Source organism: Lutra lutra, chromosome 4 (genome assembly GCF_902655055.1).
Source record: "Lutra lutra chromosome 4, mLutLut1.2, whole genome shotgun sequence".
NCBI classification, from domain to species: Eukaryota; Metazoa; Chordata; class Mammalia; order Carnivora; family Mustelidae; genus Lutra; species Lutra lutra.
This window is the reverse complement of record NC_062281.1, coordinates 28,149,699-28,171,336: the sequence shown is the minus strand read 5'-3', so window position 1 is coordinate 28,171,336 and position 21,638 is coordinate 28,149,699. Positions and strand designations below refer to the sequence as shown.

Here is a 21,638-nt window from a genome sequence, read left to right as displayed (position 1 = left end):
GAACCAAGGCCCTCATCAGAACACGGACTTGCAAAGACCTATAATGTTGGCTAGTTCAAAATGGTATACCTAGAAAATATATAAATGGACAGCTTATTAAATTCTTACTTGATCTGCATACGTGGAAGAGCTCTAGGTCTAGTAAACAGAAGTCAAACTTGAATTACCAAAAAAAGATGGTCAGAGCCCCTAAATCAATTCCAAAACTTGAGCCAACTTTCAAACTCAGAATTCCATAAATGAAGGGAGGAGTTAAGGTCACCTTAAAGAAGGACCCTGATACACTGACAGAAGTTAGCAATGTTTATGTTTCTATCAGCCTTCTCTCAATGTGTGGGGGAATCAGTGGTCATTTATCAAGGTGACTGTAAAATGGAGAAAGGGATTACTGGACACAGTGACACAATTCCCACATTGGCTGCAGGGCCTGCAGAGTGAGAGCTGCTGTGGTAGGAAAGATCAAGTGCAAGCCACTAGAATTCCCTCTATCTACAAATATGATATACTGAAAGCAATAATGCATTCATGGAGGGATATCTGCCACCATCATGCCACCATCAGAGATTAATGCCACCATCATGGACCTGAAAGATTCAAGGGGTATGATTTCCACATACTCTGATTCAAGTAATTTATGTGGTGTATTCAGGAAAAAAAAAAAACAATTTGGGGGAATGACAGTGGATTACTGTAACTATAATCAAGTGATGTCTCAAACTGCAGTTGCTGTTGCAGATGTGGTTTCATTACTTGAGCTCCAAGTACCCTATGCAGCTGTGGACCTGGAAAATCCTTCTTGCTGCAGTTCTTGGCAAAGACCACCAGAACATTTTGCTTTCGGCTGGCAAAGAGAGCGAAATATCTCAAAGATGTATTAGCTCTGCAGACTTGTGAATTTAGTTCACAGACATTTTGATCCCCTTTCCCCTCCACAAGACATCACACTGGTCCTTTATATTAATGATATTACGCTGAGGGAAGCTAGTAGTCAGGAAATGCAACAAACTAGCTTAGCCATATTGATAAGACATTTATATGCCAGTAATATGGGAAATAAATCCAACAGTTTAGGGGCTTTTCACCTCACTGAAATTTCTAGAGGTCCAGTGGTGTGGGCGTGTCAAACTCGACTTTCTAAGGTAAGGGATAAATTGTTTTATCCTGCCTCTCCCACCACCCCCGCCCCTCCAACACACACAGAGGTAAAATGGCCCTTTGGATTGTAGAGGCAACATCCTACTCATCTGGGTGTGCTACTCATTGACTGGACTGGAAGAGCAGCTAGTTTTGAGTGGAACCTGAAACAAAAGAAAGCTCTGCAACAGGTACAAGCTCACCGTTGACAGAGGTTTCCTTAAATGCCTGAAACAAAAGCAAGTGAGGTGCAGGAGGGTGGGGGGGTTGGAAGAGGAGGACTAAGAAAAAGTAAGAAAACACATACCCTCCCTGTCCTTGCAGATTGGATCTGTTAGGTTATTCTTCCGACACTTGTGCAGGCTGCTTACTTCTCCACGGTGATCAAGCACTCAGGTCCCACGAGTTGAGCACGAAGGACAGCCTGGGGTGAACGTTCTGGACTTCCGGGTCTTTCCTGAGCATGCGCCAGTTGGTGGGCATGCGCAGAGCTTTCAAATCAAGTGGTGGCGCTTTTTTCGTTGTAAGCGGGAATTTTTCCCTACCTCACTCCTCAACCAAAGACTCTCTTCTCAGCTTTTCTCTCCCCCAGACTCCCTCTTGTTTACTGTTTGCCTCAATTAGAATAGTTTGCTCCAGAGAGGGATTTTTCCCCCTCCTGGTCTTTCAACGTTTTCGAGGAACGCCCTCAGCATATCTCTGTTTCTCTGCGTGAGAGCTGAGAGATAACGAAGCCAAGTACCCTGCGTCAGTTCTTCAGGCAACCTCTAGACCTGTTCAAACAAATAGAATTTTTGGAAATCTGTTCTGTTCGGTCTGGAGCCAGTTCGCGTGCTGGGATCTGGGCTGCGGTCTTCAAGCCTCCTGGTGAGTCAGGGAGCTCGGTGGTGCAGGATAAGTAAAAATGCTGCAAAGCTCTCTTACCATTTTAAAGGTGCCTTTCCTTGATTTATCATTTGCTGGGTTTTTCTAAATCTCTCCCTGTTTTCCAGAGTTTCAACAAGTTGATCTGACCCTTTCTGCTCATTTTTTTCGCTGTTTTTGTGGTGGGATGAGCCATTTAAGCTACCTATCCTGTCGTTGCTCAAGTCATTCCTTTTTAAAAGAATTTTTGAAGTCAGGGTTCCTCGGTGACTCAGTTCCCTGAGGAGCGGACGCTTGATCTCAGTTCAGGTCCTGATCTCAAGGCAGAGAGTTTAAGCCTGGCTTTGGGTTCCACCTGTGGAGCCTACTAAAACAAAACAATACAAAACAACAACAACAAAGAAGTCAGGCAGTGTAAGTTCTGTGTCTCTCTAAGAGTGATTTGCTGTGCCTTTTCCTTTTCTGTATATATTTTAGAACAGCTTGTAACTTTTGAAAAAATAGTGCTTAGGGGCGCCTGGGTGGCTCAGTGGGTTAAGCCACTGCCTTTGGCTCAGGTCATGATCTTAGGGTCCTGGATGGAGTCCCACATCGGGCTCTCTTCTTAGCGGGGAGACTGCTTCCCTTCTTCTCTCTCTGCCTGCCTCTCTGCCTACTTGTGATCTCTCTCTGTCAAATAAATAAATAAAATATTAAAAAAAGAAAAGAAAAGAAAAAATAGTGCTTAGACTTTAATAGAAACTGCTCTAAATCTATATAGATCAGGAATTCCCAGCTTACTAATAATGAAGTTTTGAATTCATGCACTTAATACCCTTCATTAACTAGATCTTTTTAAAACTTGACTCAGGAAAGTTTTGTAGTTTGTATGTACCTTTTTGGACTTATTTTGTTCAATATGTTTCTAAGTATCTTATTCTTTTTGATGCTATGGATATAGAGTTGCTTTCTTATTTTGGATTATTTATTGCTAGAAATACATTTAATTTGTGTATATTTATCCTTCTTAGCCCTTACTGAGCTCATTAGTTTTCACAGATTTGCATGTGTGTGTGTGTAAAATTCTTAAGATTGCCTTTATACATGTTCATGTTGTGTATGAATAAAACAGTTTTAAAACCAGATATTTTTGTCTCTTTATTTTGCCCAGTTGGCTAATTGCACTGCCTGGAAGCAGTGTACCATCCTGGATAGGGAGAGAGGACATTTTTCTATATGACTGATATTAGAGAAAAAAACATTTCTTCTTTCACCATTAAATTTGATACCACTTGTAGTTTTTTATACATACCCTTTTTCGGTTGAAGAAGTTCACTTCTATTAGTTCTATGAGAGTTTGTTGAAATGTTTTCTCAGTAAAATGACATATTTTTAAAGATTTATTTATTAGAGAGAGAGAGAGTGCAGGAGCAAGAGGGAGAGAATCTTCAAGCAGACTTCCTGCTGAGCCCAGAGTCAAATCAGGGCTAGATCCAGGACCTGTGAAATCATGGCCTGAGTGAAAACCAAGAGGCAGAAGCTCATCAAACTGAAACCACCAGGTGCCCTAAAATGATGTTTTTTTAAGCCATTTCTCATATTTTCATGTGTCTGAGGATTATTTAAAAAACAAAAAAGCATTCTTTTGTTCTATCATTAGCCAAAGTTATTAACATATTTGCATTTAAGAAATGTGGATTTAAAGTTTTACTTATTTATCTACAACTTGTGCAATAGAAGTATCATTTTGACGGCCAAGAAATATCAGTAATTGTTCCTTAATTCCAAACATCATAATGAATTTTTTAAATTATTGGATTTTACTTAGTAACAATAATAATTTAAATATTAATAAGTAATTTAATAATATACCATCTACTGTGAATCTTTCACCAAGCCTTTTTTAGATCCACTAAATATTATTTTTTCAGAATGATATATTGATCTTGGCCTCTATAGAGTCTAATATGCAAATGAAAATCTTAAAAAAATAAGATACAATGTTAGATGATGTTACCTCTGGATGGGTAGACCTTTAGTATATATCAAAAAGATAGTAGAGAATACACTGAAAAGTTAACAGTAGTTATGTAATTACTGTTGGATCCAACTAATTTTGATGTGGTTAACTGTTTAGTATCATTTTACATACATTTTTCAATTCTATTTAAATATTTTAATATATTAAATAATTTATTTTTATTTCAGTGAAGACCACCACTAAACTCTTGCCCCAAAGCTGTTATTTCCTAATGAATAAAATTTTCACAAATTTTACCCGTTTTTTAAAAACTATCCCTTTCCTTTTATACATCTACATTGCTTAGATGAATATTGAGTATGAGATTTTAAAAAGGTAGAAATACTAAGTTTATCATAAGAGAGATATAAGGCATTTTACAAGTGGCGTCTAGAAGAATTTTTGGAGGTACATAAACAAGGGAAGCTTAAGAAAAGCGAAATGTGGGGCACCTGGGTGGCTCAGTCTTTAAGCATCTGCCCTGGACTCAGGTCAGGATCCCAGGATCCCAGGATGGGGAGCCCAGCATCATCCGACTCTCTGCTAAGCAGGAAGCTTGCTTCTCCCTCACTCCGCCTGTTTGTGTTTCCTCTCTCACTGTGTCTCTCTCTGTCAAATAGATAAAATCTTAAAAAAAAAAAAAAGAGGGGCACCTGGGTGGCTCAGTGGGTTAAGCCGCTGCCTTCGGCTCAGGTCATGATCCCAGGTCCTGGGTTCGAGCCCCACATCGGGCTTTCTGCTCAGCAGGGAGCCTGCTTCCTCCTCTCTCTCTGCCTGCCTCTCTGCTTACTTGTGATTTCTCTCTGTCAAATAAATAAATAAAATCTTTAAAAAAAAAAAAAAAAAAAAAAAAGTCAAACGTTTAGTTCTACCTTACCTGCCATTTTAATTGTAGTTTTAACAAGTTTCCCTAGCTCTTGAGTATCTTTTGCCATCTACATACACCTATTTTTTTTTAATCCACTTAAAAGAGAGAGTAGGGAAAAATTGTTAGTTCCTTATTTGATTTAGTGTTGGGCAGGGAAACAGACATGGCAACAATGAGTAAGAGAGAGAATTTAGTAGTAATACGATTGGAACCAGAGGGAAATATGAAATCATAAGCCATGGGTATTTGTCAGCATATTGAAAAATAGACTGACCTTCTACAAGATTGAGAAGGTATTTAAATCACCCGTGCTTTTAGCAATATAGGCAACCATCTGGAATAAAGTCGGTTTCTTCAGGTAGAAAGTTGTTTGGGCTCTGGTGTAAGAGCCCATACTGGCCGCCCACCTCTTCATATCGTGCTTGTGATTTACTCCTACTATTTTCAAAGTTTGGAATATTTTGAGTCTCTCTCTGAATTATTCACCATCTGCTAGTCTCTTTTGAGTGCAAAAGTCACCATTTGCTCTATTGTTGCTCAGAAGCCAATTTGCTGGGTATGATATTCCAAGGTTTACTATGGGGCTGCACTATTGCACATTGGAGCAGAAAAATATGTCTCTGAAGTTCAATTTATATATTTAACTAAATGCAGTTATTTTGAAAAGTACAGAATTATTACTGTTCTAAAATGGATCTACCCCAATCTAAAGAGATTTAATATATTCAGTGATGAATTCCATGCAGGGAGTATAAATTTCACATAGACTAACACTAACAGATTGCAGTGATTCTAATGAGTGAGTTTCTCTGTCTTTTAGGACCTATACAAATATGCAGCCATGATAAAGGAGAAGAATTGAAAAAAAAAAAATATGCACACTCTTCACAAGGTAATTACCCAAGGGGAGATTATATTAAAATAGATTATGTTGCTCAATTTCTAAAGTAAATTCACACATTTTTACCTTAAAAGTGACAACATATGTGGAATAATGACTAAGTATGAAATCATTATATTGGTGTTTTCAGTACAGTGAGGGGATGTTGAAGAGAAAATATCCACCTCAATAATTCAGCAAGTTTCAAAAGTATTATAGTAACCTGGAATTGGCAGTTATCATGCATAATTTTCATACACTGTTGCATAAAACTTTCTAATTCTGGGCATTAACTCAAATTCTGAGAACTTAAAATTTACTTTCTATTGAAGCCAGCCCTTCAGTTATTATATGTGTATATGTATAATATGATAATGTTATCTGAGTAACATTTGTTTGTGGTATATTGAGATGTCTAAAACATATTAAAAGGGAAACTGAACTTCTTTTCCCTAAAAGTCATAGAAAAAAATACACTCTTTTAAAGGTTGTCTGCTCTTTTCTAAACTTTTGAAACTTTTCAAAAGTACTTCAAAAAATAATGCAAACCCTCAAAAAGAAAGAAATGTTATTTTTAGTATCAGAGATATGAGGTGTCTGAACATTAAATTTTGCTGCTTGAATTTTTCTGTAAGTTGAACAGATAATTAAATTATGATTTGTTTAAAAGGATAACTGTAATTTTTAACTCTAGAGCCATATTGCCCAAATGATACAGTGTTAGAAGTTTAGTTGTCTTGGAAATATTCAATGTCTAATTTGTATAACTATGTAGATAAGAGGCTATGCATATTAAAACATTGCTAATTCTGGGACACTAAATCTTGCAGAAATGTCAGCTCTACTGTTTATGTTATCTGTTACATTGAGTGCCCTTGCTTGTTTTCCAGCTTTTTGGGTTTTATCTTTTTAGGACAAGTGTATTATATCATTTATCCAGCCCACATGTCTACAGGGATAAATATATTACAAATCCTATTACAAACTTCAGTGTTGTTGTAAATTTTTAAATGGCAATTAAAATGTTCCATTTAGACTAATAAGAGTGATGTCCTAAAATGATACAAATTGAAAAAAGGTTATACATGGCCTTACCTTATTTCTAATAACTATTTCATTTGCGGAGGGTGAATAAGGGGGAGAGATGGGTAATTTGCGGAGGGTGAATAAGGGGGAGAGATGGGTAAACCAGCATCCGTTTTATTCTTCAAAATGGAAAGAAAAACAAAATAAATTGTAAGTCTCTTTTTCAACAATTTAATTTACTTTTAAGTTAAAGAATCAAGGGCACCTGGGTGGTTCAGTTTGTTGGGCATCCAACTCTTGGTTTTGGCTCAGGTTGTGATCTCAGGGTTGTAGGATCAGGCCCTGTGTTGGGTTCCACTTAGTGTGGAGTCTACTTGAGATTCTCTTTCTCCCTTTGCCTCTGCCCCTCTGCCTGCTTGCTTGTTCTCTCTCTCTCAAAATAAATAAGTAAATAAAATCTTAAAAAAGTAAAGAAGCACACTCATACAAATACACATACACACCTTATATGCATTGGCTAATTTCCAAAGATAGCGTAAAACCTATCCATCATTCACTCCATGTGAATTCAGCACCTATCATCAAGAGTAGAAATGCTCCTCCCTTTGAGTCTGAGCTAGTGCTGGGACTGCTTTGTCAATAGAATGAGCAAAGTGAGGGTTGGGTGCTTCTGAGCTCAGACTCACTTGGAGAGATCTTGAAAGTTTAGATACAACATGGAGAGGCCACATAGAGTACAGGATCACCAGACACACAGACCTAGAGAAGTCCGGCCATTATCTGACTGTATGTATGTAAGAGACCTCAAGCTAGATCTGTAAAACAACCTACCAGCTTTGTTCTGGCCTACCAGAATCATAAGATGGTATGGGTGTTGTATCAGCTACTATTCAGCTACTACATTTTCAAGTTATTTGTTATTGGACATTACTGAAGTGGAACAGACTTTATTATGTAAAAGTGTGTTGCTTGCTGTTCCAAAAACAAAACAGAGGCTTAGAATGTGTATTCATTTTGGAACAGCATGGTGGGTAGAAGCTGGAAGTGCCTTGAGAAGACTGTTAGGCTTAAAGGAAAGGGAGGAAATTATTCTTTAAGCTGCAAAGAAAGGGACCTAAGTTATATAAAAGCAAAATAAATAACAAAATAATCAACCAAAAGGCATCACAGAAGGTTGAGAGGGGTCCTGAATAATGTGTTGATCTGGCTGGTAAGGTATCTAGGCAGAACGGTGAGTGTGTTCACTGTTTTTCTGTTTTTGTTTAGTAATAATAATAATAATAATAATAATGAAGATTATTATGAAGATGAAGTATAGGAGGATTATTATGAAGATGAAGTATAGAAGAAGCCAGATGAATACTCAATTTGGCAGGAAAACTCAGAGGAAACATAAAGAAGTAAGAATAGAAAATAGAAGTAAGCAGGAAATAGCCCCAGAATAAAGGTCAGATCTAGGCCACTGCCAGTAACTGTGACCTCAGGATAAATTTTAGATGAAGGGTTAGGGTAGACCCCTTCCTTAAACTTCAGAAAACTCTTAATTTGTTACCTCTAGACATTTTGACCTAGACAAAAAAGGCTCTAGGTTAAAAAAAGGATTTCTGGGGTACCTGGGTGGCTCAGTAGGTTAAAGCCTCTGCCTTCGGCTCAGGTCATGATCTCAGGGTCCTGGAATCGAGTCGCACGTCGTCGGGCTCCCTGCTCAGCGGGGAGCCTGCTTCCCCCTCTCTCTCTCTGCCTGCCTCTCTGCCTACTTGTGATCTCTGTCTGTCAAATAAATAAATAAAAATCTTTAAAAAAAAAAAGGATTTCTAAGAACCTAAGGACACTTAAAGTCAGCAGCCTCCAAGATAGCAAAGATTTCACTTTTGAAAGAAATGAATGATATTTTTTATCTAAAGGATTTTATTATAATCTGATAAATTAAAATTTATAAACTTTATTAAAGGAATTATGTTATATTGGACTAAAAATAACAGATACAATCTATAGTGAAGAGTCCCCTGAGCCCTCAAATCTATAAGCAGGATGCAGGCTGAAAAAGTTACTGAGCTGCAAACATGAGTCATTTTTTTATATAAAAGTGAAGTTAACAGCAAATTAAAATGTGGGAGGATGGAGCCAACATCTATAGGAAAACACTTCAGTGGAGCTGTAAGCTCTAATCAAGGAACCAGACATATACATACGTATATACGGATTTAAAATTTCTATGAGTTGCTTACTCCTCTCTTCCCACCACTTTCCCATTATCTGAATGAAAGCCAACTATAGATTCTCTGTTCCTGCTCACTACTGTATGTTGGGTAAATGGAGTGCAGAAAACTTGATCTGTCTCTCAAAGGTCCTCAGCTCAAAAATGACAACATATAAAGATCTGAGAAATCATACTGGAAGAGCCTCATCCACACCTGAACTGATTTAAGCTAGAGGATTCTAGAATTCAAGCTGATACTGTAGAAGGATGATACTTTGGGGGGTCTGGTAAGGGAATGGCTATATTTGGCACATGGAAAGAAATAAATTGTTATGGCCAGAGGGTGGATTGTCTCCAAAACTGCCCCTCACAGTATGCAAATGATACTCCATCTAGCGGTAGAACTTAGGTCTTTCCGCTTGAATTCAGTCTAGAATTGTGACTAATTAGACAAATAGAATGAAGAGGAAGTACATTCTGGAAGATCTGAGTTCTGAGTTAAGAAAAGCATTAAGGTAGCTTCCTCTTCTTTACTCTTGGAGCTGTAGACCTCATCCCGGAAATACAGGCTATCAGATAAATAGAAGTCCATGAGGAGACATCCTGGATGATAAGATGCCAACTGGAGAGAATAGCCATGTGGAGAAGTACAGGATTAGAAACAACCAGCTTCAACTTTAAGTCTAGCTATCATCTGATTGGAACCACATGAGACCTGAAGAAAAAACAGTAAAGAAACCAGCCAGCCAAGCTCCATCTAAATTGTGATTATATAATAAAATGGTCGTTGTTTTAAGCCAGATGTTGTCAGTAATTTTTGACAAAAGCTTCCAGAATATATATTTTAGGATTTGTGATCCACATAGGGTCGCTGTTCTTACAACCTTTTAAAAGTTCGAAAAGTGTACTTAGCTTACAGGTCATACAAAACCAGGCCATAGGATGTGGGCAGTACTTTAACAACACCTATTTTAAGCTATTAAGTCTTAGGCTGGTTTGTTCTGGAGCAGCATGTAACCAAAACAATTTATTATCATATTTGAATCATAAGAGGGGAATTTAACAGCATATTTAGGAATGTACAGACATATTAGAGAGAATGATAAAATTTCATTGTGTTCTTAAAACAATATAAACTTGTATTTGGAAAGTAATGTTCTTAGACCTAATTTCTCAAGCAATAATATACAAGATAAAAGTAAGTTATAAAGTAAATCAAGTAATTCACTAATTCTGGGACTATAAAGTAACATTTCAAGTTTCAGTTTAAATATATTGTAGCTGATAAGGGACACCTGGGGACTCAGGATCCTGGGATCCATCCCCCACTCAAATGGGGCTCCGTGCTCAGCAGAGAGTCTGCTTCTCCCTTGCCTCTGCCCCTTCCCCCTCCACTCCTGTATTCTCTCTATTTGAAGTAAATAAAAGAAAAAAAAAATCTTAAAAAAATTAAACAATAAATATATTGTACCTGATTAAATAGACTACAGGTCTCTGAGTTCCAGCTTGGTACCTATAAATTATAAAACAATTAATTGTTCAATATGCATGTGCTTGATTTCACCTTGCTGAAATCCATCTTGTTAGCTTACAAGAACCTTCAAACCCACACACCTACTGTTTGTATACAAAACTCGATGACTCCTCATTTGCTTTGTTATAAAACTACTTATTAAGTACCTACTGTGGATTATAGCAGTTGCTTTGTAGTTATGTGGGGGAAAATGATATGATATTTATAGTATGTATACATACACCAGAGTATGCTGTAACAAGATTTCTGTTGTTGTTGTTGCTATTGAAATATAATTGACATACAATATCCTATTAGTTTCAGGTGTCTATCACAATAATTCAATGTTTTTATATATTACAAAATAATCTACACAATAATCTAGTTTCCATCTGTCATCATACAAAGTAATTACAATATTACTGACAATTTTTTAAATTTAAAATTCAACGCTTCTTCAGAGTAGACTTTTTGCTTTCTCTTCTGCACAGGATGTCTAATTATTTTTTCATAAGTCTTTATTTTTTCTGCTTGTTCTTCCTTCCTTTCAGGAACATCCTATTTTATCTTTTGTAGAATTACTCAGTTATATTGTATAGAAAAAAGTATAGCAACATTTCTGAAAAAAAAAAAAAGATCCACTGAAAAACCTAACATTGTTCTCCCTAGTTACATATTTTATGGTGATAAAACACAAACATTTTCAAAAAGTGTTTTTAAAATTATCGTTTAAGTGATTTTAAACAATTATTCATTCTTGAAGTACAAGTGCCTTAAGAAAGATTTCATCCTGATCATTTCATATCTTTTATGTTGCTTAGCAAAAAATTTGAACATAAATAGTGCTTAATATATAGTTGTTGAAGAGTTAATTAGTGAAATCATGTTTATATATCTTAACATACATACTTTGTTCACACTTATGTATATAAAAATGAGCTTGCAATACCTAAATTATTTTCTTTGCCTATTCTAGCATTGTTTTAGCTCTTTGAATTTGAAAACCATTGTTATTATGTGAAAAAATAAGTACTTTTTAAAAATAAAACATGAATAACCAAACTTGTTTCTCCTCTTGTCAGGGGATGTTGTATATGAAATGTAGAGCAAGAATCAAAATTATAATAATTATTGTTATCATAAATCATATATATTTAAAAACTACAAGTAACACTTGTAATTTGTTTTCTCTCAAACAAAACAACTATTTTTAACCAACATGAAACAAGTTAGTATATTTAATATATTTCTAGCTTGCAAAATAAAAAGAAAAAAAAAGAAAAATGCAAACAAAATGCTTAAAGGACATCAACAAAAAATTGAAAACATAAAATATACATGGATAGTAAAATGTGAACACACAGAAAATAAAATATGAATAAGGAGTAAAAAAGCATTGAATATAGGAGAGTGTTTTCATCCATCAAATTGACATTTTTTTAATGATAATATTCAATGCTTTTGAAGGTAAGGCAATAGTCAAGACAAATTCAGTGCTGTCAGGACTTACAAAGTTAGACAAGCATTTATGAAAGTATTCATATAGCCTATGTACGTTAGTATGCCCATAGTAAGTACTCACTGAAAATCGAATTTATGAGAGAAAAATTTTTAAATATTAACCAAAATTGTATACACAAGCCAAAGCATTTATACACATGCCAAATGTTTAGAAACAACTTAAATTTCAAACCACAGTAAATTGATTAATAAATTATACCACCTGTACTACCAACAAAACCAGTTGTACCTCTCCCAAATGCTTGTTAGAATAGACAGCTACAAATTCATGTTGTCCACGTTTTAAGTAAAGCCTCATGGGGTTGTTTTTGAACTGGCAGCATTTAGGAAACATGCATGCACACCAGAAACACAGGAGTCTGGAAATGTTTATTGCCTAGTTTTTACTTTAGGAAACCCAGGCTTAGAGTGTAGAAAATGATTACATTAGAGAAATGTCCTACCATGTTGGACACAAATAATACATGTTGAATGGAAAGTGTTTATTTTCTATGTTACTTATATAAGCATAGATATTTTTTAATAAGCATGAAAAAGACAATTCTTCTATGTCTATATATATATACACACACACACATACAATTTAGAACAGTGCCTGGCAGAGAGTAGGTACCACATAAATGTTAGCTAAGTGACTGTTACAAAAATACATGATTGTTTGCAACTTTTTTTCAGGGGCAGAATTTTCATTCAAACAGACATACATGGAGCTATCATTTTGATAGCTTTATTGTCCGCTGTGTATCTTATCCAATTACCTACCCATATACACAGTTTCTTCAGTACTATTTTGTAGATGTGGAAATTACTTCCTTCCTCTGTCAACTATTTCTTTCTATGCCCTCTTCTGCTCTTCTGAAAGAGTACAGCACATGTACTCTTTGAAGGAAAAGTCATAATATTCCTGGTTTTATAATGTTTCAAAGATAAATAAGCATGAAACTTTATTTCAATCATAAATATTTAAACCATAATATAAACTGGTTTTCTGTAAGATGTACAGGTTAAGAACACTAAATAGGGAGGACTTATTTTAGCTATTTTACCGGAGGATATTGGAAAGGGACACTCAAAGGAAAAAGAAAGAAATCAGCGTAGTTATCCCATTGTTGTTATAGGCTTTGTGCATTCTGCCCATCCCCATCATTGAGAACTGATTATTATTAAAGTCTCAAGAGGGTAAAATATAAAGATTCATCCCTTCCATATTTTTGCGTCCTTTTAGATTTGATGGTCTGCTGCCCATCCTGATGTTCTAAAATCCTGCCTTGATGGAATGCCCTGACATTATATAAATTGACATTTTGTGATTCCTAGGAAAAGCTTGTTTATGTATTGATAGTTTTAGGAGTACCTAATCCCAGGGAAATTATGCTAAATCCTGCTTAGGTCTGTCTGTGGAAGATAATCTCCCTCAATATCATAAGCACTTCTGTTGAAATGTTTTGAAATGTAAAATGTTCCAGTCATATGGCCTTCTACAGACTTTGCAATTACAGACTTTGCAATATCATTTCTTGTTGATCTCTTTACATAGCCCAAATTTCAAGCTTAGTGTTTAAAACTCACTATAGTTACTGTTTATCCGTTAACTCATACCTATTACCTTCACTATTCCATTCATAGCACCTCACATTGACATAGTTAATATTTTATCTTCAACTACAAATGCTATTAGGAACCTATAACAATTAGTTTCATCACTAACATAATACTAACTTCATTGTGTTCATATGAAAACAACATATAAATTACCCAAATCTGATTCTATTTAATATTGTTATCAGTGACCTGTATAATAGAGTTAAGAGGACAGCTAGTAGTTGTATGGTTAAATACTCAGCATTTCCTTTAATAAAATTAGTTGCTTCTTCAAAAGTAGCTATTAGGCTCATGTCATTATCTTGCTTAATAAATTCTTTAAATTTTTCTGATAAGATTCTTGTTATAGCTCTTTTCTTGATGGCTTGAAATTGAGGTTATTTTAAAAACATTAATCAGTTTACTGTGTGGAAAACACTGGCAAAACATATAATCTTATTTGAACAAATTATTTTATTAGTTTCAGTATTTATGTTTGGATTTGTCAAAGTCCAGTCAGGAGATAGAAATCACACAATGATTATTTTTAATAGAGAACATTTGTTATAAAGTTTAGCTCTTTAAGAACTAAAAAGGCTTAATTGGTTATATACTACTATGTAACCAACTACTCCTTTTACTTAGCGGCTTAAGACAATCACACTTTATTTTTTCTCATGATTCTCTGGGTTGACTTGGATCATCTGGGCAGTCATTCTATTCCAAGTGGTCCAACTGGGCTATCTTATGTAGCTCCACAGAGCTAGGAGTCCAGCCGGGGCTGGAAAATCTTAATGGCTCATCTGCGAGTCTGGCATCTCAGATAGGGTAGCTGACATGTCCAAGTGTAGCTATTCTTCTCTTAAAGCAATATAGCTAGACTTCTCACCCGGTGGCACAAAACTCCAAGAATGCAAATATAAAGCAGCCAGGCCTAACTTGTGTCCCATCAATTGGTCAAAGCAAGTTGCCATGCCAATTCCAATTCAAGAGGAAGGGAAGTAAATTCCACGTAATGGAAGGAGTTGCAAAAATGTACATAGATGGGAGAATAGTTGACAAATGTTACTGAAGACAGGGCATAAAAAAAGAATACTAGGTTCATGGAAGCAGCCACTGCAAAAGGCAGCTACCCAGTTAGGGGTGGTGGAGCAGAGAAAAGACTGAATAACTAACACTTGAAAGGTTGGAGGAGAAACCAACCACAAGAGGCTAGAATTCAGACTCCAAATAAAGGCACTACTCAGCTGGTTCTCTTTTCTCAAAGCTCAGCAGAGGGACACTGTGGGAGGGCACCAGACATTTTTTATATTAGTATAGTCACTATTTAATCTCATTCAGTCTTTCATGAATGCTGGCATCTCTGGATATGTATGATGGTTGATTGTTTTAAACATATTGGGAAAAAAATGAAGGAATCATATTCTTTCTGAAACAAAATGTTCATGTTTGTCACTGAAGTGAATCTTCCATTACTGTGTCACTATAGTGAATGAAATTGGATGAGAAAGAAAAATCAACAGGAAGCAGTAAGGAGCAGGTCTCTTCTCCATCTATCTTTTTCTCTCTCTCTAACACCCCTGTTGTTGAGCCTAACAAACAGCCAGGCAGCTGAGCAAAAGTGTGGTTTGTAGACACTCTACCCTGCATGATAAAGCCCAATGTAGCCTCAGGTTCAAATCTGAGTATAATATCTACTAGTGGATATGAAAAATAAAGAATAAAAATGAACACCCCTGTACTTTAGTGGATAATTGAAGGGGAAATCTGTCATAAGTTAATTTGCGCTATGAAATTTTAAAGGTAATTTACGACAGCTTCCTCTGTTGCCTTCATAAATATCTCTAATGTTTAGTGACCCTTAACTAAAGATCATATCATAAAAGTTATATTTTCCTTTAACTAAAACATCATATTATGAAAAAAATTTTTTTTTGTATGAAAAAATAAATCATGGGATCCTCTAAGCCTTCCAAATAGTTTCTCAGGAAATTTTAAAATTAAATTCAGTGGTTATATTATTTTAATAAAACCATAGACTCCGGGGATGGCTACTTATGAAGGATGTATTTGGGTAATTTAGGGCTAATATGGATTTTGTTTTTTAATCAGTGTCACTACTTGCATTTATAACAAATATAGATAGTGTGCCAATGTAAAGATTTTAATTCTGCCATAGAATTCTAAGAAATATTTTACATATATGTACTTTAGGGCATACTTAGAAATTAGATATGTTCAGATATTTAAAACATAAGCATACATGTATGGAATTTTTGCAGTCAGTAATTTTTGATTGTGAATAGCAGTCCCAACTTCCTATTGGTCTTTAGATGACAACTGAAGCCTCACATTCATTTTGAGACAGCTCTCATGGTCAATCTTCTGTTCTCCTTTTTACTCTTCAGCTTCCTCTAAATAGTAACAAAAGGAGAGCTCCACAAACAGGTGAATCGCTTATAGAGTGTGGCCTTTGTATAGAAATCTATAGGTAGATATTTAAGATTTCAATGTTTTTAAGAAATTAAATTTATAAGAATTTGGTGTGAGTGACTTTTAAAGATAATTTTTTTACTTGAAAGTGAGAATAGGAAAATAAAAGTGCAGACTGCAAACCTAAGTCTCCCATTACGTATTATTCTTTATGTAGGCTGAACTACTTGTAGAACAGGTATGTTTTTTCTAATGGCATTCTGACTACATGGACTGCTGACCAGCATGGCTGTAATTACATAATGTCAGTATTCTATGCACTAGGCAGAGATTTTCATTTCATACATCGTTCACAAAGGGCAGCAGGATTTCCACAGTCAGGAGTTCATGTTTCAGTTGTTTTAAACTCTTAGAAGTTATTTTGAAGTTTCAAAAACCAAAGGTAGGGAATGCTGGTGTGGGTCAGTTGGTTAAGCAACTACCTTCAGCTCAGGTCATGATCCTGCATCACAGAATCAAATCCCACATCGGGCTCTGGACCCCATTAGGGAGTCTGCTTCTCCTTCTGTCCTTCTCCTTTCTCATACTCTCTCTCTCTCTCTCAAATAAATAAATAAATAAAATCTTAAAAAGAAAAAACCCAAACCCGAAGATAATATGCCCAGTTATTATGATCTGCATCTCTACAGTTTTAGACCCGAGGTAGTGCCGCCCGCTTAGGGCAAGGCACTGTGAGTTTTCTTATAAGAACCAAGTTTAGAGGTAAGAAACTACTATCCCAGTGCTTCAGTCTTTCTTGAGGAGAGGTTTCTTGTTTCATTGTTCTGTGTGAAATACTGCTCAGTAAATAATGCTTTTTACAAATGCTGTCTCTGATCTGCTGAATACATAATAGGGAAAGAGGTAAAACTTAACTTGCCTCCAAAATGCTTTCACATTGACACATTTAAAAAGGAAATCACAGTATAGACCCAGAAAAGAATTGTTCTGGTACCTTACACCAAGCATTGGGAATGCTATACTCATTTATTCAGAGAAGCCCTCTTTCTATTAGTTTTCTTTAATTTTGTGGAGCATATGGAGAACTTGTGAAATAGGCTAAATTCATATTCTCTATTCAGAAGTACTCATTGCTCTTAGGCTGCCCCTCCCTACATAATGACATTTAATTTACAAGATTATTTTCTGGTTTTGGTTATTTGTTCTCACCATCTAAAAATCCTAAAGATGGAGGTAAGGGAGTATTGCCTAGAAGTTAGCTCTCTTTTTTTATCACTCATAAAATTCAGTGTGCTTTTTTTTTTTTTTTTGAAGATTTTATTTATTTGACAGACAGAGATCACAAGTAGGCAGAAAGGCAGGCAGAGAGAGAGGAGAGGAAGGGAAGCAGGCTCCCCGCCGAGCAGAGAGCCTGATGCGGGGTGCAATCCCAGGACCCTGGGATCATGACCTGAGCTGAAGGCAGAGGCTTTAACCCACTGAGCCACCCAGGAGCCCCAATTCAGTGTGCTTTTGTGCAACATTAATAATGCATGGCTATCCACTTATGTTTGAATTATCCAAGAGACAGAAATAATTTTTATATTTAGCAGGATAGTAAGACAGTGAACAAATTTATGCTGTTTCAAAAATTCTAAATCTTAGTATGTGAACCCTATAAGATTTTTCAGAAAAAGAAAAACACCTCTCAGTGTTACTTATTATCATCTTTGTTTGTGAAAGAAAGGATAGAAAGTACAAGGCACAAAAAAGTTGGAATGGAATAAGATTAAAGATATCATACTCTAGGCTAGAATGCTAGAATGTTTGAATCCTGGCTCCCTTGCTTGTAAGCACTGTGCCCTAAGGGATATAAACTCCTTGTCTTTCTCATCTGAATGGGAGAGGCAATGATAATATCCCATAGACTTTTATAAAGCTTGATAGATTAGTATATTTAAAGTATACTGGGATATTTACAGTAATTTTGAGTAACTGGTATATATTAAGTACTCCATATTAACCTCCCAAAGACAGGAATTTGGTCAGTTTTGTTATTGCTGACTTTCTTTCTTTTTTTTTTTTTTTAAAGATTTTATTTATTTATTTGACAGAGAACGCAAGTAGGCAGAGAGGCAGGCAGAGAGAGAGAGAGAGAGAGAGAGAGAGAGAAGCAGGCTCTGCACTGAGCAGAGAGCCCGATCCGGGGCTCGATCCCAGGACCCTGGGATCATGGCCTGAGCCGAAGGCAGAGGCTTTAACCCACTGAGCCACCCAGGTGCCCCATATTGCTGATTTTCTATTACCTAAAAGAGTGTCTGGTGCATAGTTGACACTTATTTCAGTTTTTATTATTCAGATTCCAATTAATTCCTTGCTGTTCTAAAAAGTATATTATCTAGTTTCTTTTGCCTCATGGCTACTTGGTAGCTTCAACCGCAGGGAGGCATTGCTGGAAAATGAGTGAAGGGGAAAAGCCAGGCTATTCCCTTTCTGTCTCCCTCTCAAGTTGAGTTTTCTGCAGTGGGCGCATTTGCTTTGTACTACTAATTCCTTGTCTGGCTCCTTCCAGGGTGTTTATAGACAACACTAGTTTCTGAATTATAGTAACAATGCTTCATCCCTGTGTCTGTCTATCATGGATGATACCTGTCCTCCCAATTGTTGTTCTTTTATATCACTTTACTATCTCCTATTTGTCTTCTCAGCTCTTGTGTTATTATACAGTTTTCTATATAAACTTACCTCTGAATTAAATACCTAGGATGTTTCTTGTTTCCTTGTAAGACACTTACTGATATACTTGTCTATAAATAAATGTTGTTCAAATGATTTAATAAAGAAAACAGCAGTTACATATTACCACATGATACATTCTGATTCCTGAGGTTCTGGTGTGTTCACCCAGTGAGAAGGAAGTTGTACTTCCATGTGGCAATCTTTAAAAGAAAGATGTCTCAGAAACGAGGCTTTCTTCATAATCTTATAATTTTGGGAGTAAAGAAGCAGAAAGAAACGAACCTTTAGAAACTGGGAAAAAAAAAAGATATGAAGATTGATCCTTATTTCAGACTGGAGTTGTTATAGTACAAATCCCACATGTTTGTATGATACTTCCAGGCTTGTCCAGATCCATCATCTATTATGAAAAAGAAGAAGAGTGTTTTAAGAAGAGTGACCACTGTCATACCTATCACCAGCACATAGATCCAAGTAGAGGATGAATAGAGCCTGATGCTACCACAGGACATTAGGACTGTATTAAAGTTTCTTTATATTTTACTTTTGTCCAGTGTCCTAGTACTAATAGATATCCTACTGAGCAGAGTATGTCTTTTTAAAGGAAGCCTTGGTGTGAGTTAGAGAGTTTGGTTATAAGCTATTGCATATTATCCCCAAACACTTCTAAAGTCACATAAATTAAGAAACTTCCTACACATTTATAAAGAAGGCCTGAGTTTTTTTTGTTGTTGCCATGTTGTTGACTTTCAACCTTCTGTTATGCAACCTTCTTAAATGCATGAACATTATTGTCACTATCCTAGTAGCATCTTATTTCACAAAATAAACTATTAGTATTGAGTTAATGCTCAATATTTGATTGATTCATGTTATCACCTCTTCTTGAGCTGCATGACTTAGAGATAAGGTTCAGTGCACTTCTTTTAACTGAACAATAGGATAGAATTTGCTGTCGGCCAAACTCCTACTACCTTTAAGAACTCAAGGATTGTCCCTAGGCTGATTCTATTTCAGGATACTGGTATACACAAACAAATCATTTAATGGTTTTTTTTTCCAGAGCTCATTGAAATTATCTTAAATGTGGCAATAGCAGTAAAGAGTGAAAGGCAATTCGGTACAGATAAAGGGTAGTGAAACGGAAATCAGAAGAACAGAGTTTTATCTCATTATTGCCAGATACTTTGCTGTGGGGATTAACACATGCCATTTGAGAGGACTGGGCTGGATTAATACTAAAGTTCCCTTTAATTCAATGACCAGCCATCTAATGGAGCTTTTCTACTAATTTAGGCAGACCTACCTTGTCTTTTGGTTATAAATTAGACCTGGGTAAGAGAATAATCTATTCTACTAACAGAAGTAAAAAGGAAAATGGATTCTGTTGATTTTTGAACTTATATAAAAATCAATAGAAAAATCTGTGGGCTTTGAAAGACTATTAAGCAACTGAACATTTCTGCTCAAATGCAGTTTACCATTCATATAAAATTATGCTTATCTGTTATTTATACTTAAATTATAAATGGCAACACTGTTTCTCCAAAAAGATCCCTCCATCTCCTAGAAGTGAAATTAATCAGTATAGCTATTCTGGGATCCACATGTAGAAATAAAGATATAATCTTGAATTTTATCAAATACTTGCATTGACTTACAAACATAATTGTTGCAAAATAAATTAGGCCATGACTTGTTTTAGTAAATTTTTTTTAAAAATACAGTATATTTTCTGGTAATTGTCATTGTATGTTTAGTAATTTCATATATTATTATATATTTAGTAATTGTTTTTTTGCATTAAATTGTATCTAAAACTTGAACTTACAGTGTGTTCTAAATTCACTAGCTCATGAGCTTTTAGCAGGAGATACTCTGTTACTCTATTCAAATACAAGTAACATTCTTGCCCTGTTCTTCTACTTAATCCTTCATCCCCTGTCTCACTTTAGTTACTCTACTCAAGAGAAGGTAGGATCATTTACCTTTTGTAAAAAAAAAAAAAAAAAAAAAATCAGAATATACTGGACATCTTTTGTTCAGCTCATGTCTATTGGAAGATAGCTTCCCCGTCTTCCAAACACTCCTACACCATATGGAGATCGCTACCACCCCAGGATTTCTTCTGTGTGTGTCTAGTTGGATAAGCCCTTCCTAATATGGAGTTCAGTTTTCCGTCCTATTTTGATCTTCTGCAAAGCAACATTGACAATAAAACTATTATTGGCAACAAGAGCAATATCCGAATCACCATATTTTATTCCTTTACTTCCTTTATTTCCAAACTGTTAGAGAATAGAGAGCTGTTTTGAGGGTTGCTACTGCTGCAGAGGAAGAATTTTCACTATTCTCTAAGGTCCTTATAGCTGGACTAAGAATCAAATTGACGTGAGATGGATTAACAAGAGAAGATCAAATTTAATAGTTTTATGTAAGGGGAATCCTCACAGATATGGGAATTCCAAAGACAGTCACTCAGGCAACATGATGTTTATATGAGCTAAGAAGATGGGTAGGATACAAAGGGGCCAAAGACTATTAGCAGGAAGGTGAAAGGAGATATTTGGAAAACAAAGATTTTGCTATTATGTAGATATTTCCTAAGTAGAGTGAAATCTCTGTTAAGAGCTCACTTCCTGGTATGTGGAGGCAGGGGAGAAGAAGGTAGAATTTTTTTTTTTTTTCTGAATTTGCTAAGTTTGGATTGCTTTTAACTCAAAATAATGTTCATGCCAAAGTGGCCCATCTTGAGCAGTCTGCCCATGGCCCGTATAATATAAAGTCCCCAACAATTGGACACTGGTCAGAAATGGAGAAAAATAAAGCAGGGAATAGAAGTTCAAAGCCAAATAACATGTCAAAATCTTGCAGTGAGGCAGAGTACAGAGACCTTGGTCA

At 35.8% G+C, this 21,638-nt stretch overlaps 1 long non-coding RNA gene across 3 annotated transcripts in view; it reads left to right on the top strand.

Annotated features, from left to right (window-relative positions):
• The first annotated feature begins 1,649 nt into the window (after nucleotides 1–1,649).
• The window catches only part of LOC125099329 (uncharacterized), a 291,963-nt gene continuing 271,974 nt past the window's right edge, over nucleotides 1,650–21,638 (top strand). For all 3 annotated transcript variants that reach the window (XR_007127104.1, XR_007127105.1, XR_007127106.1), the window contains exons 1-2: nucleotides 1,650–2,001; nucleotides 5,686–5,757. This is a non-coding gene — a long non-coding RNA (uncharacterized LOC125099329). The remainder of the gene's footprint in view (nucleotides 2,002–5,685; nucleotides 5,758–21,638) is intronic.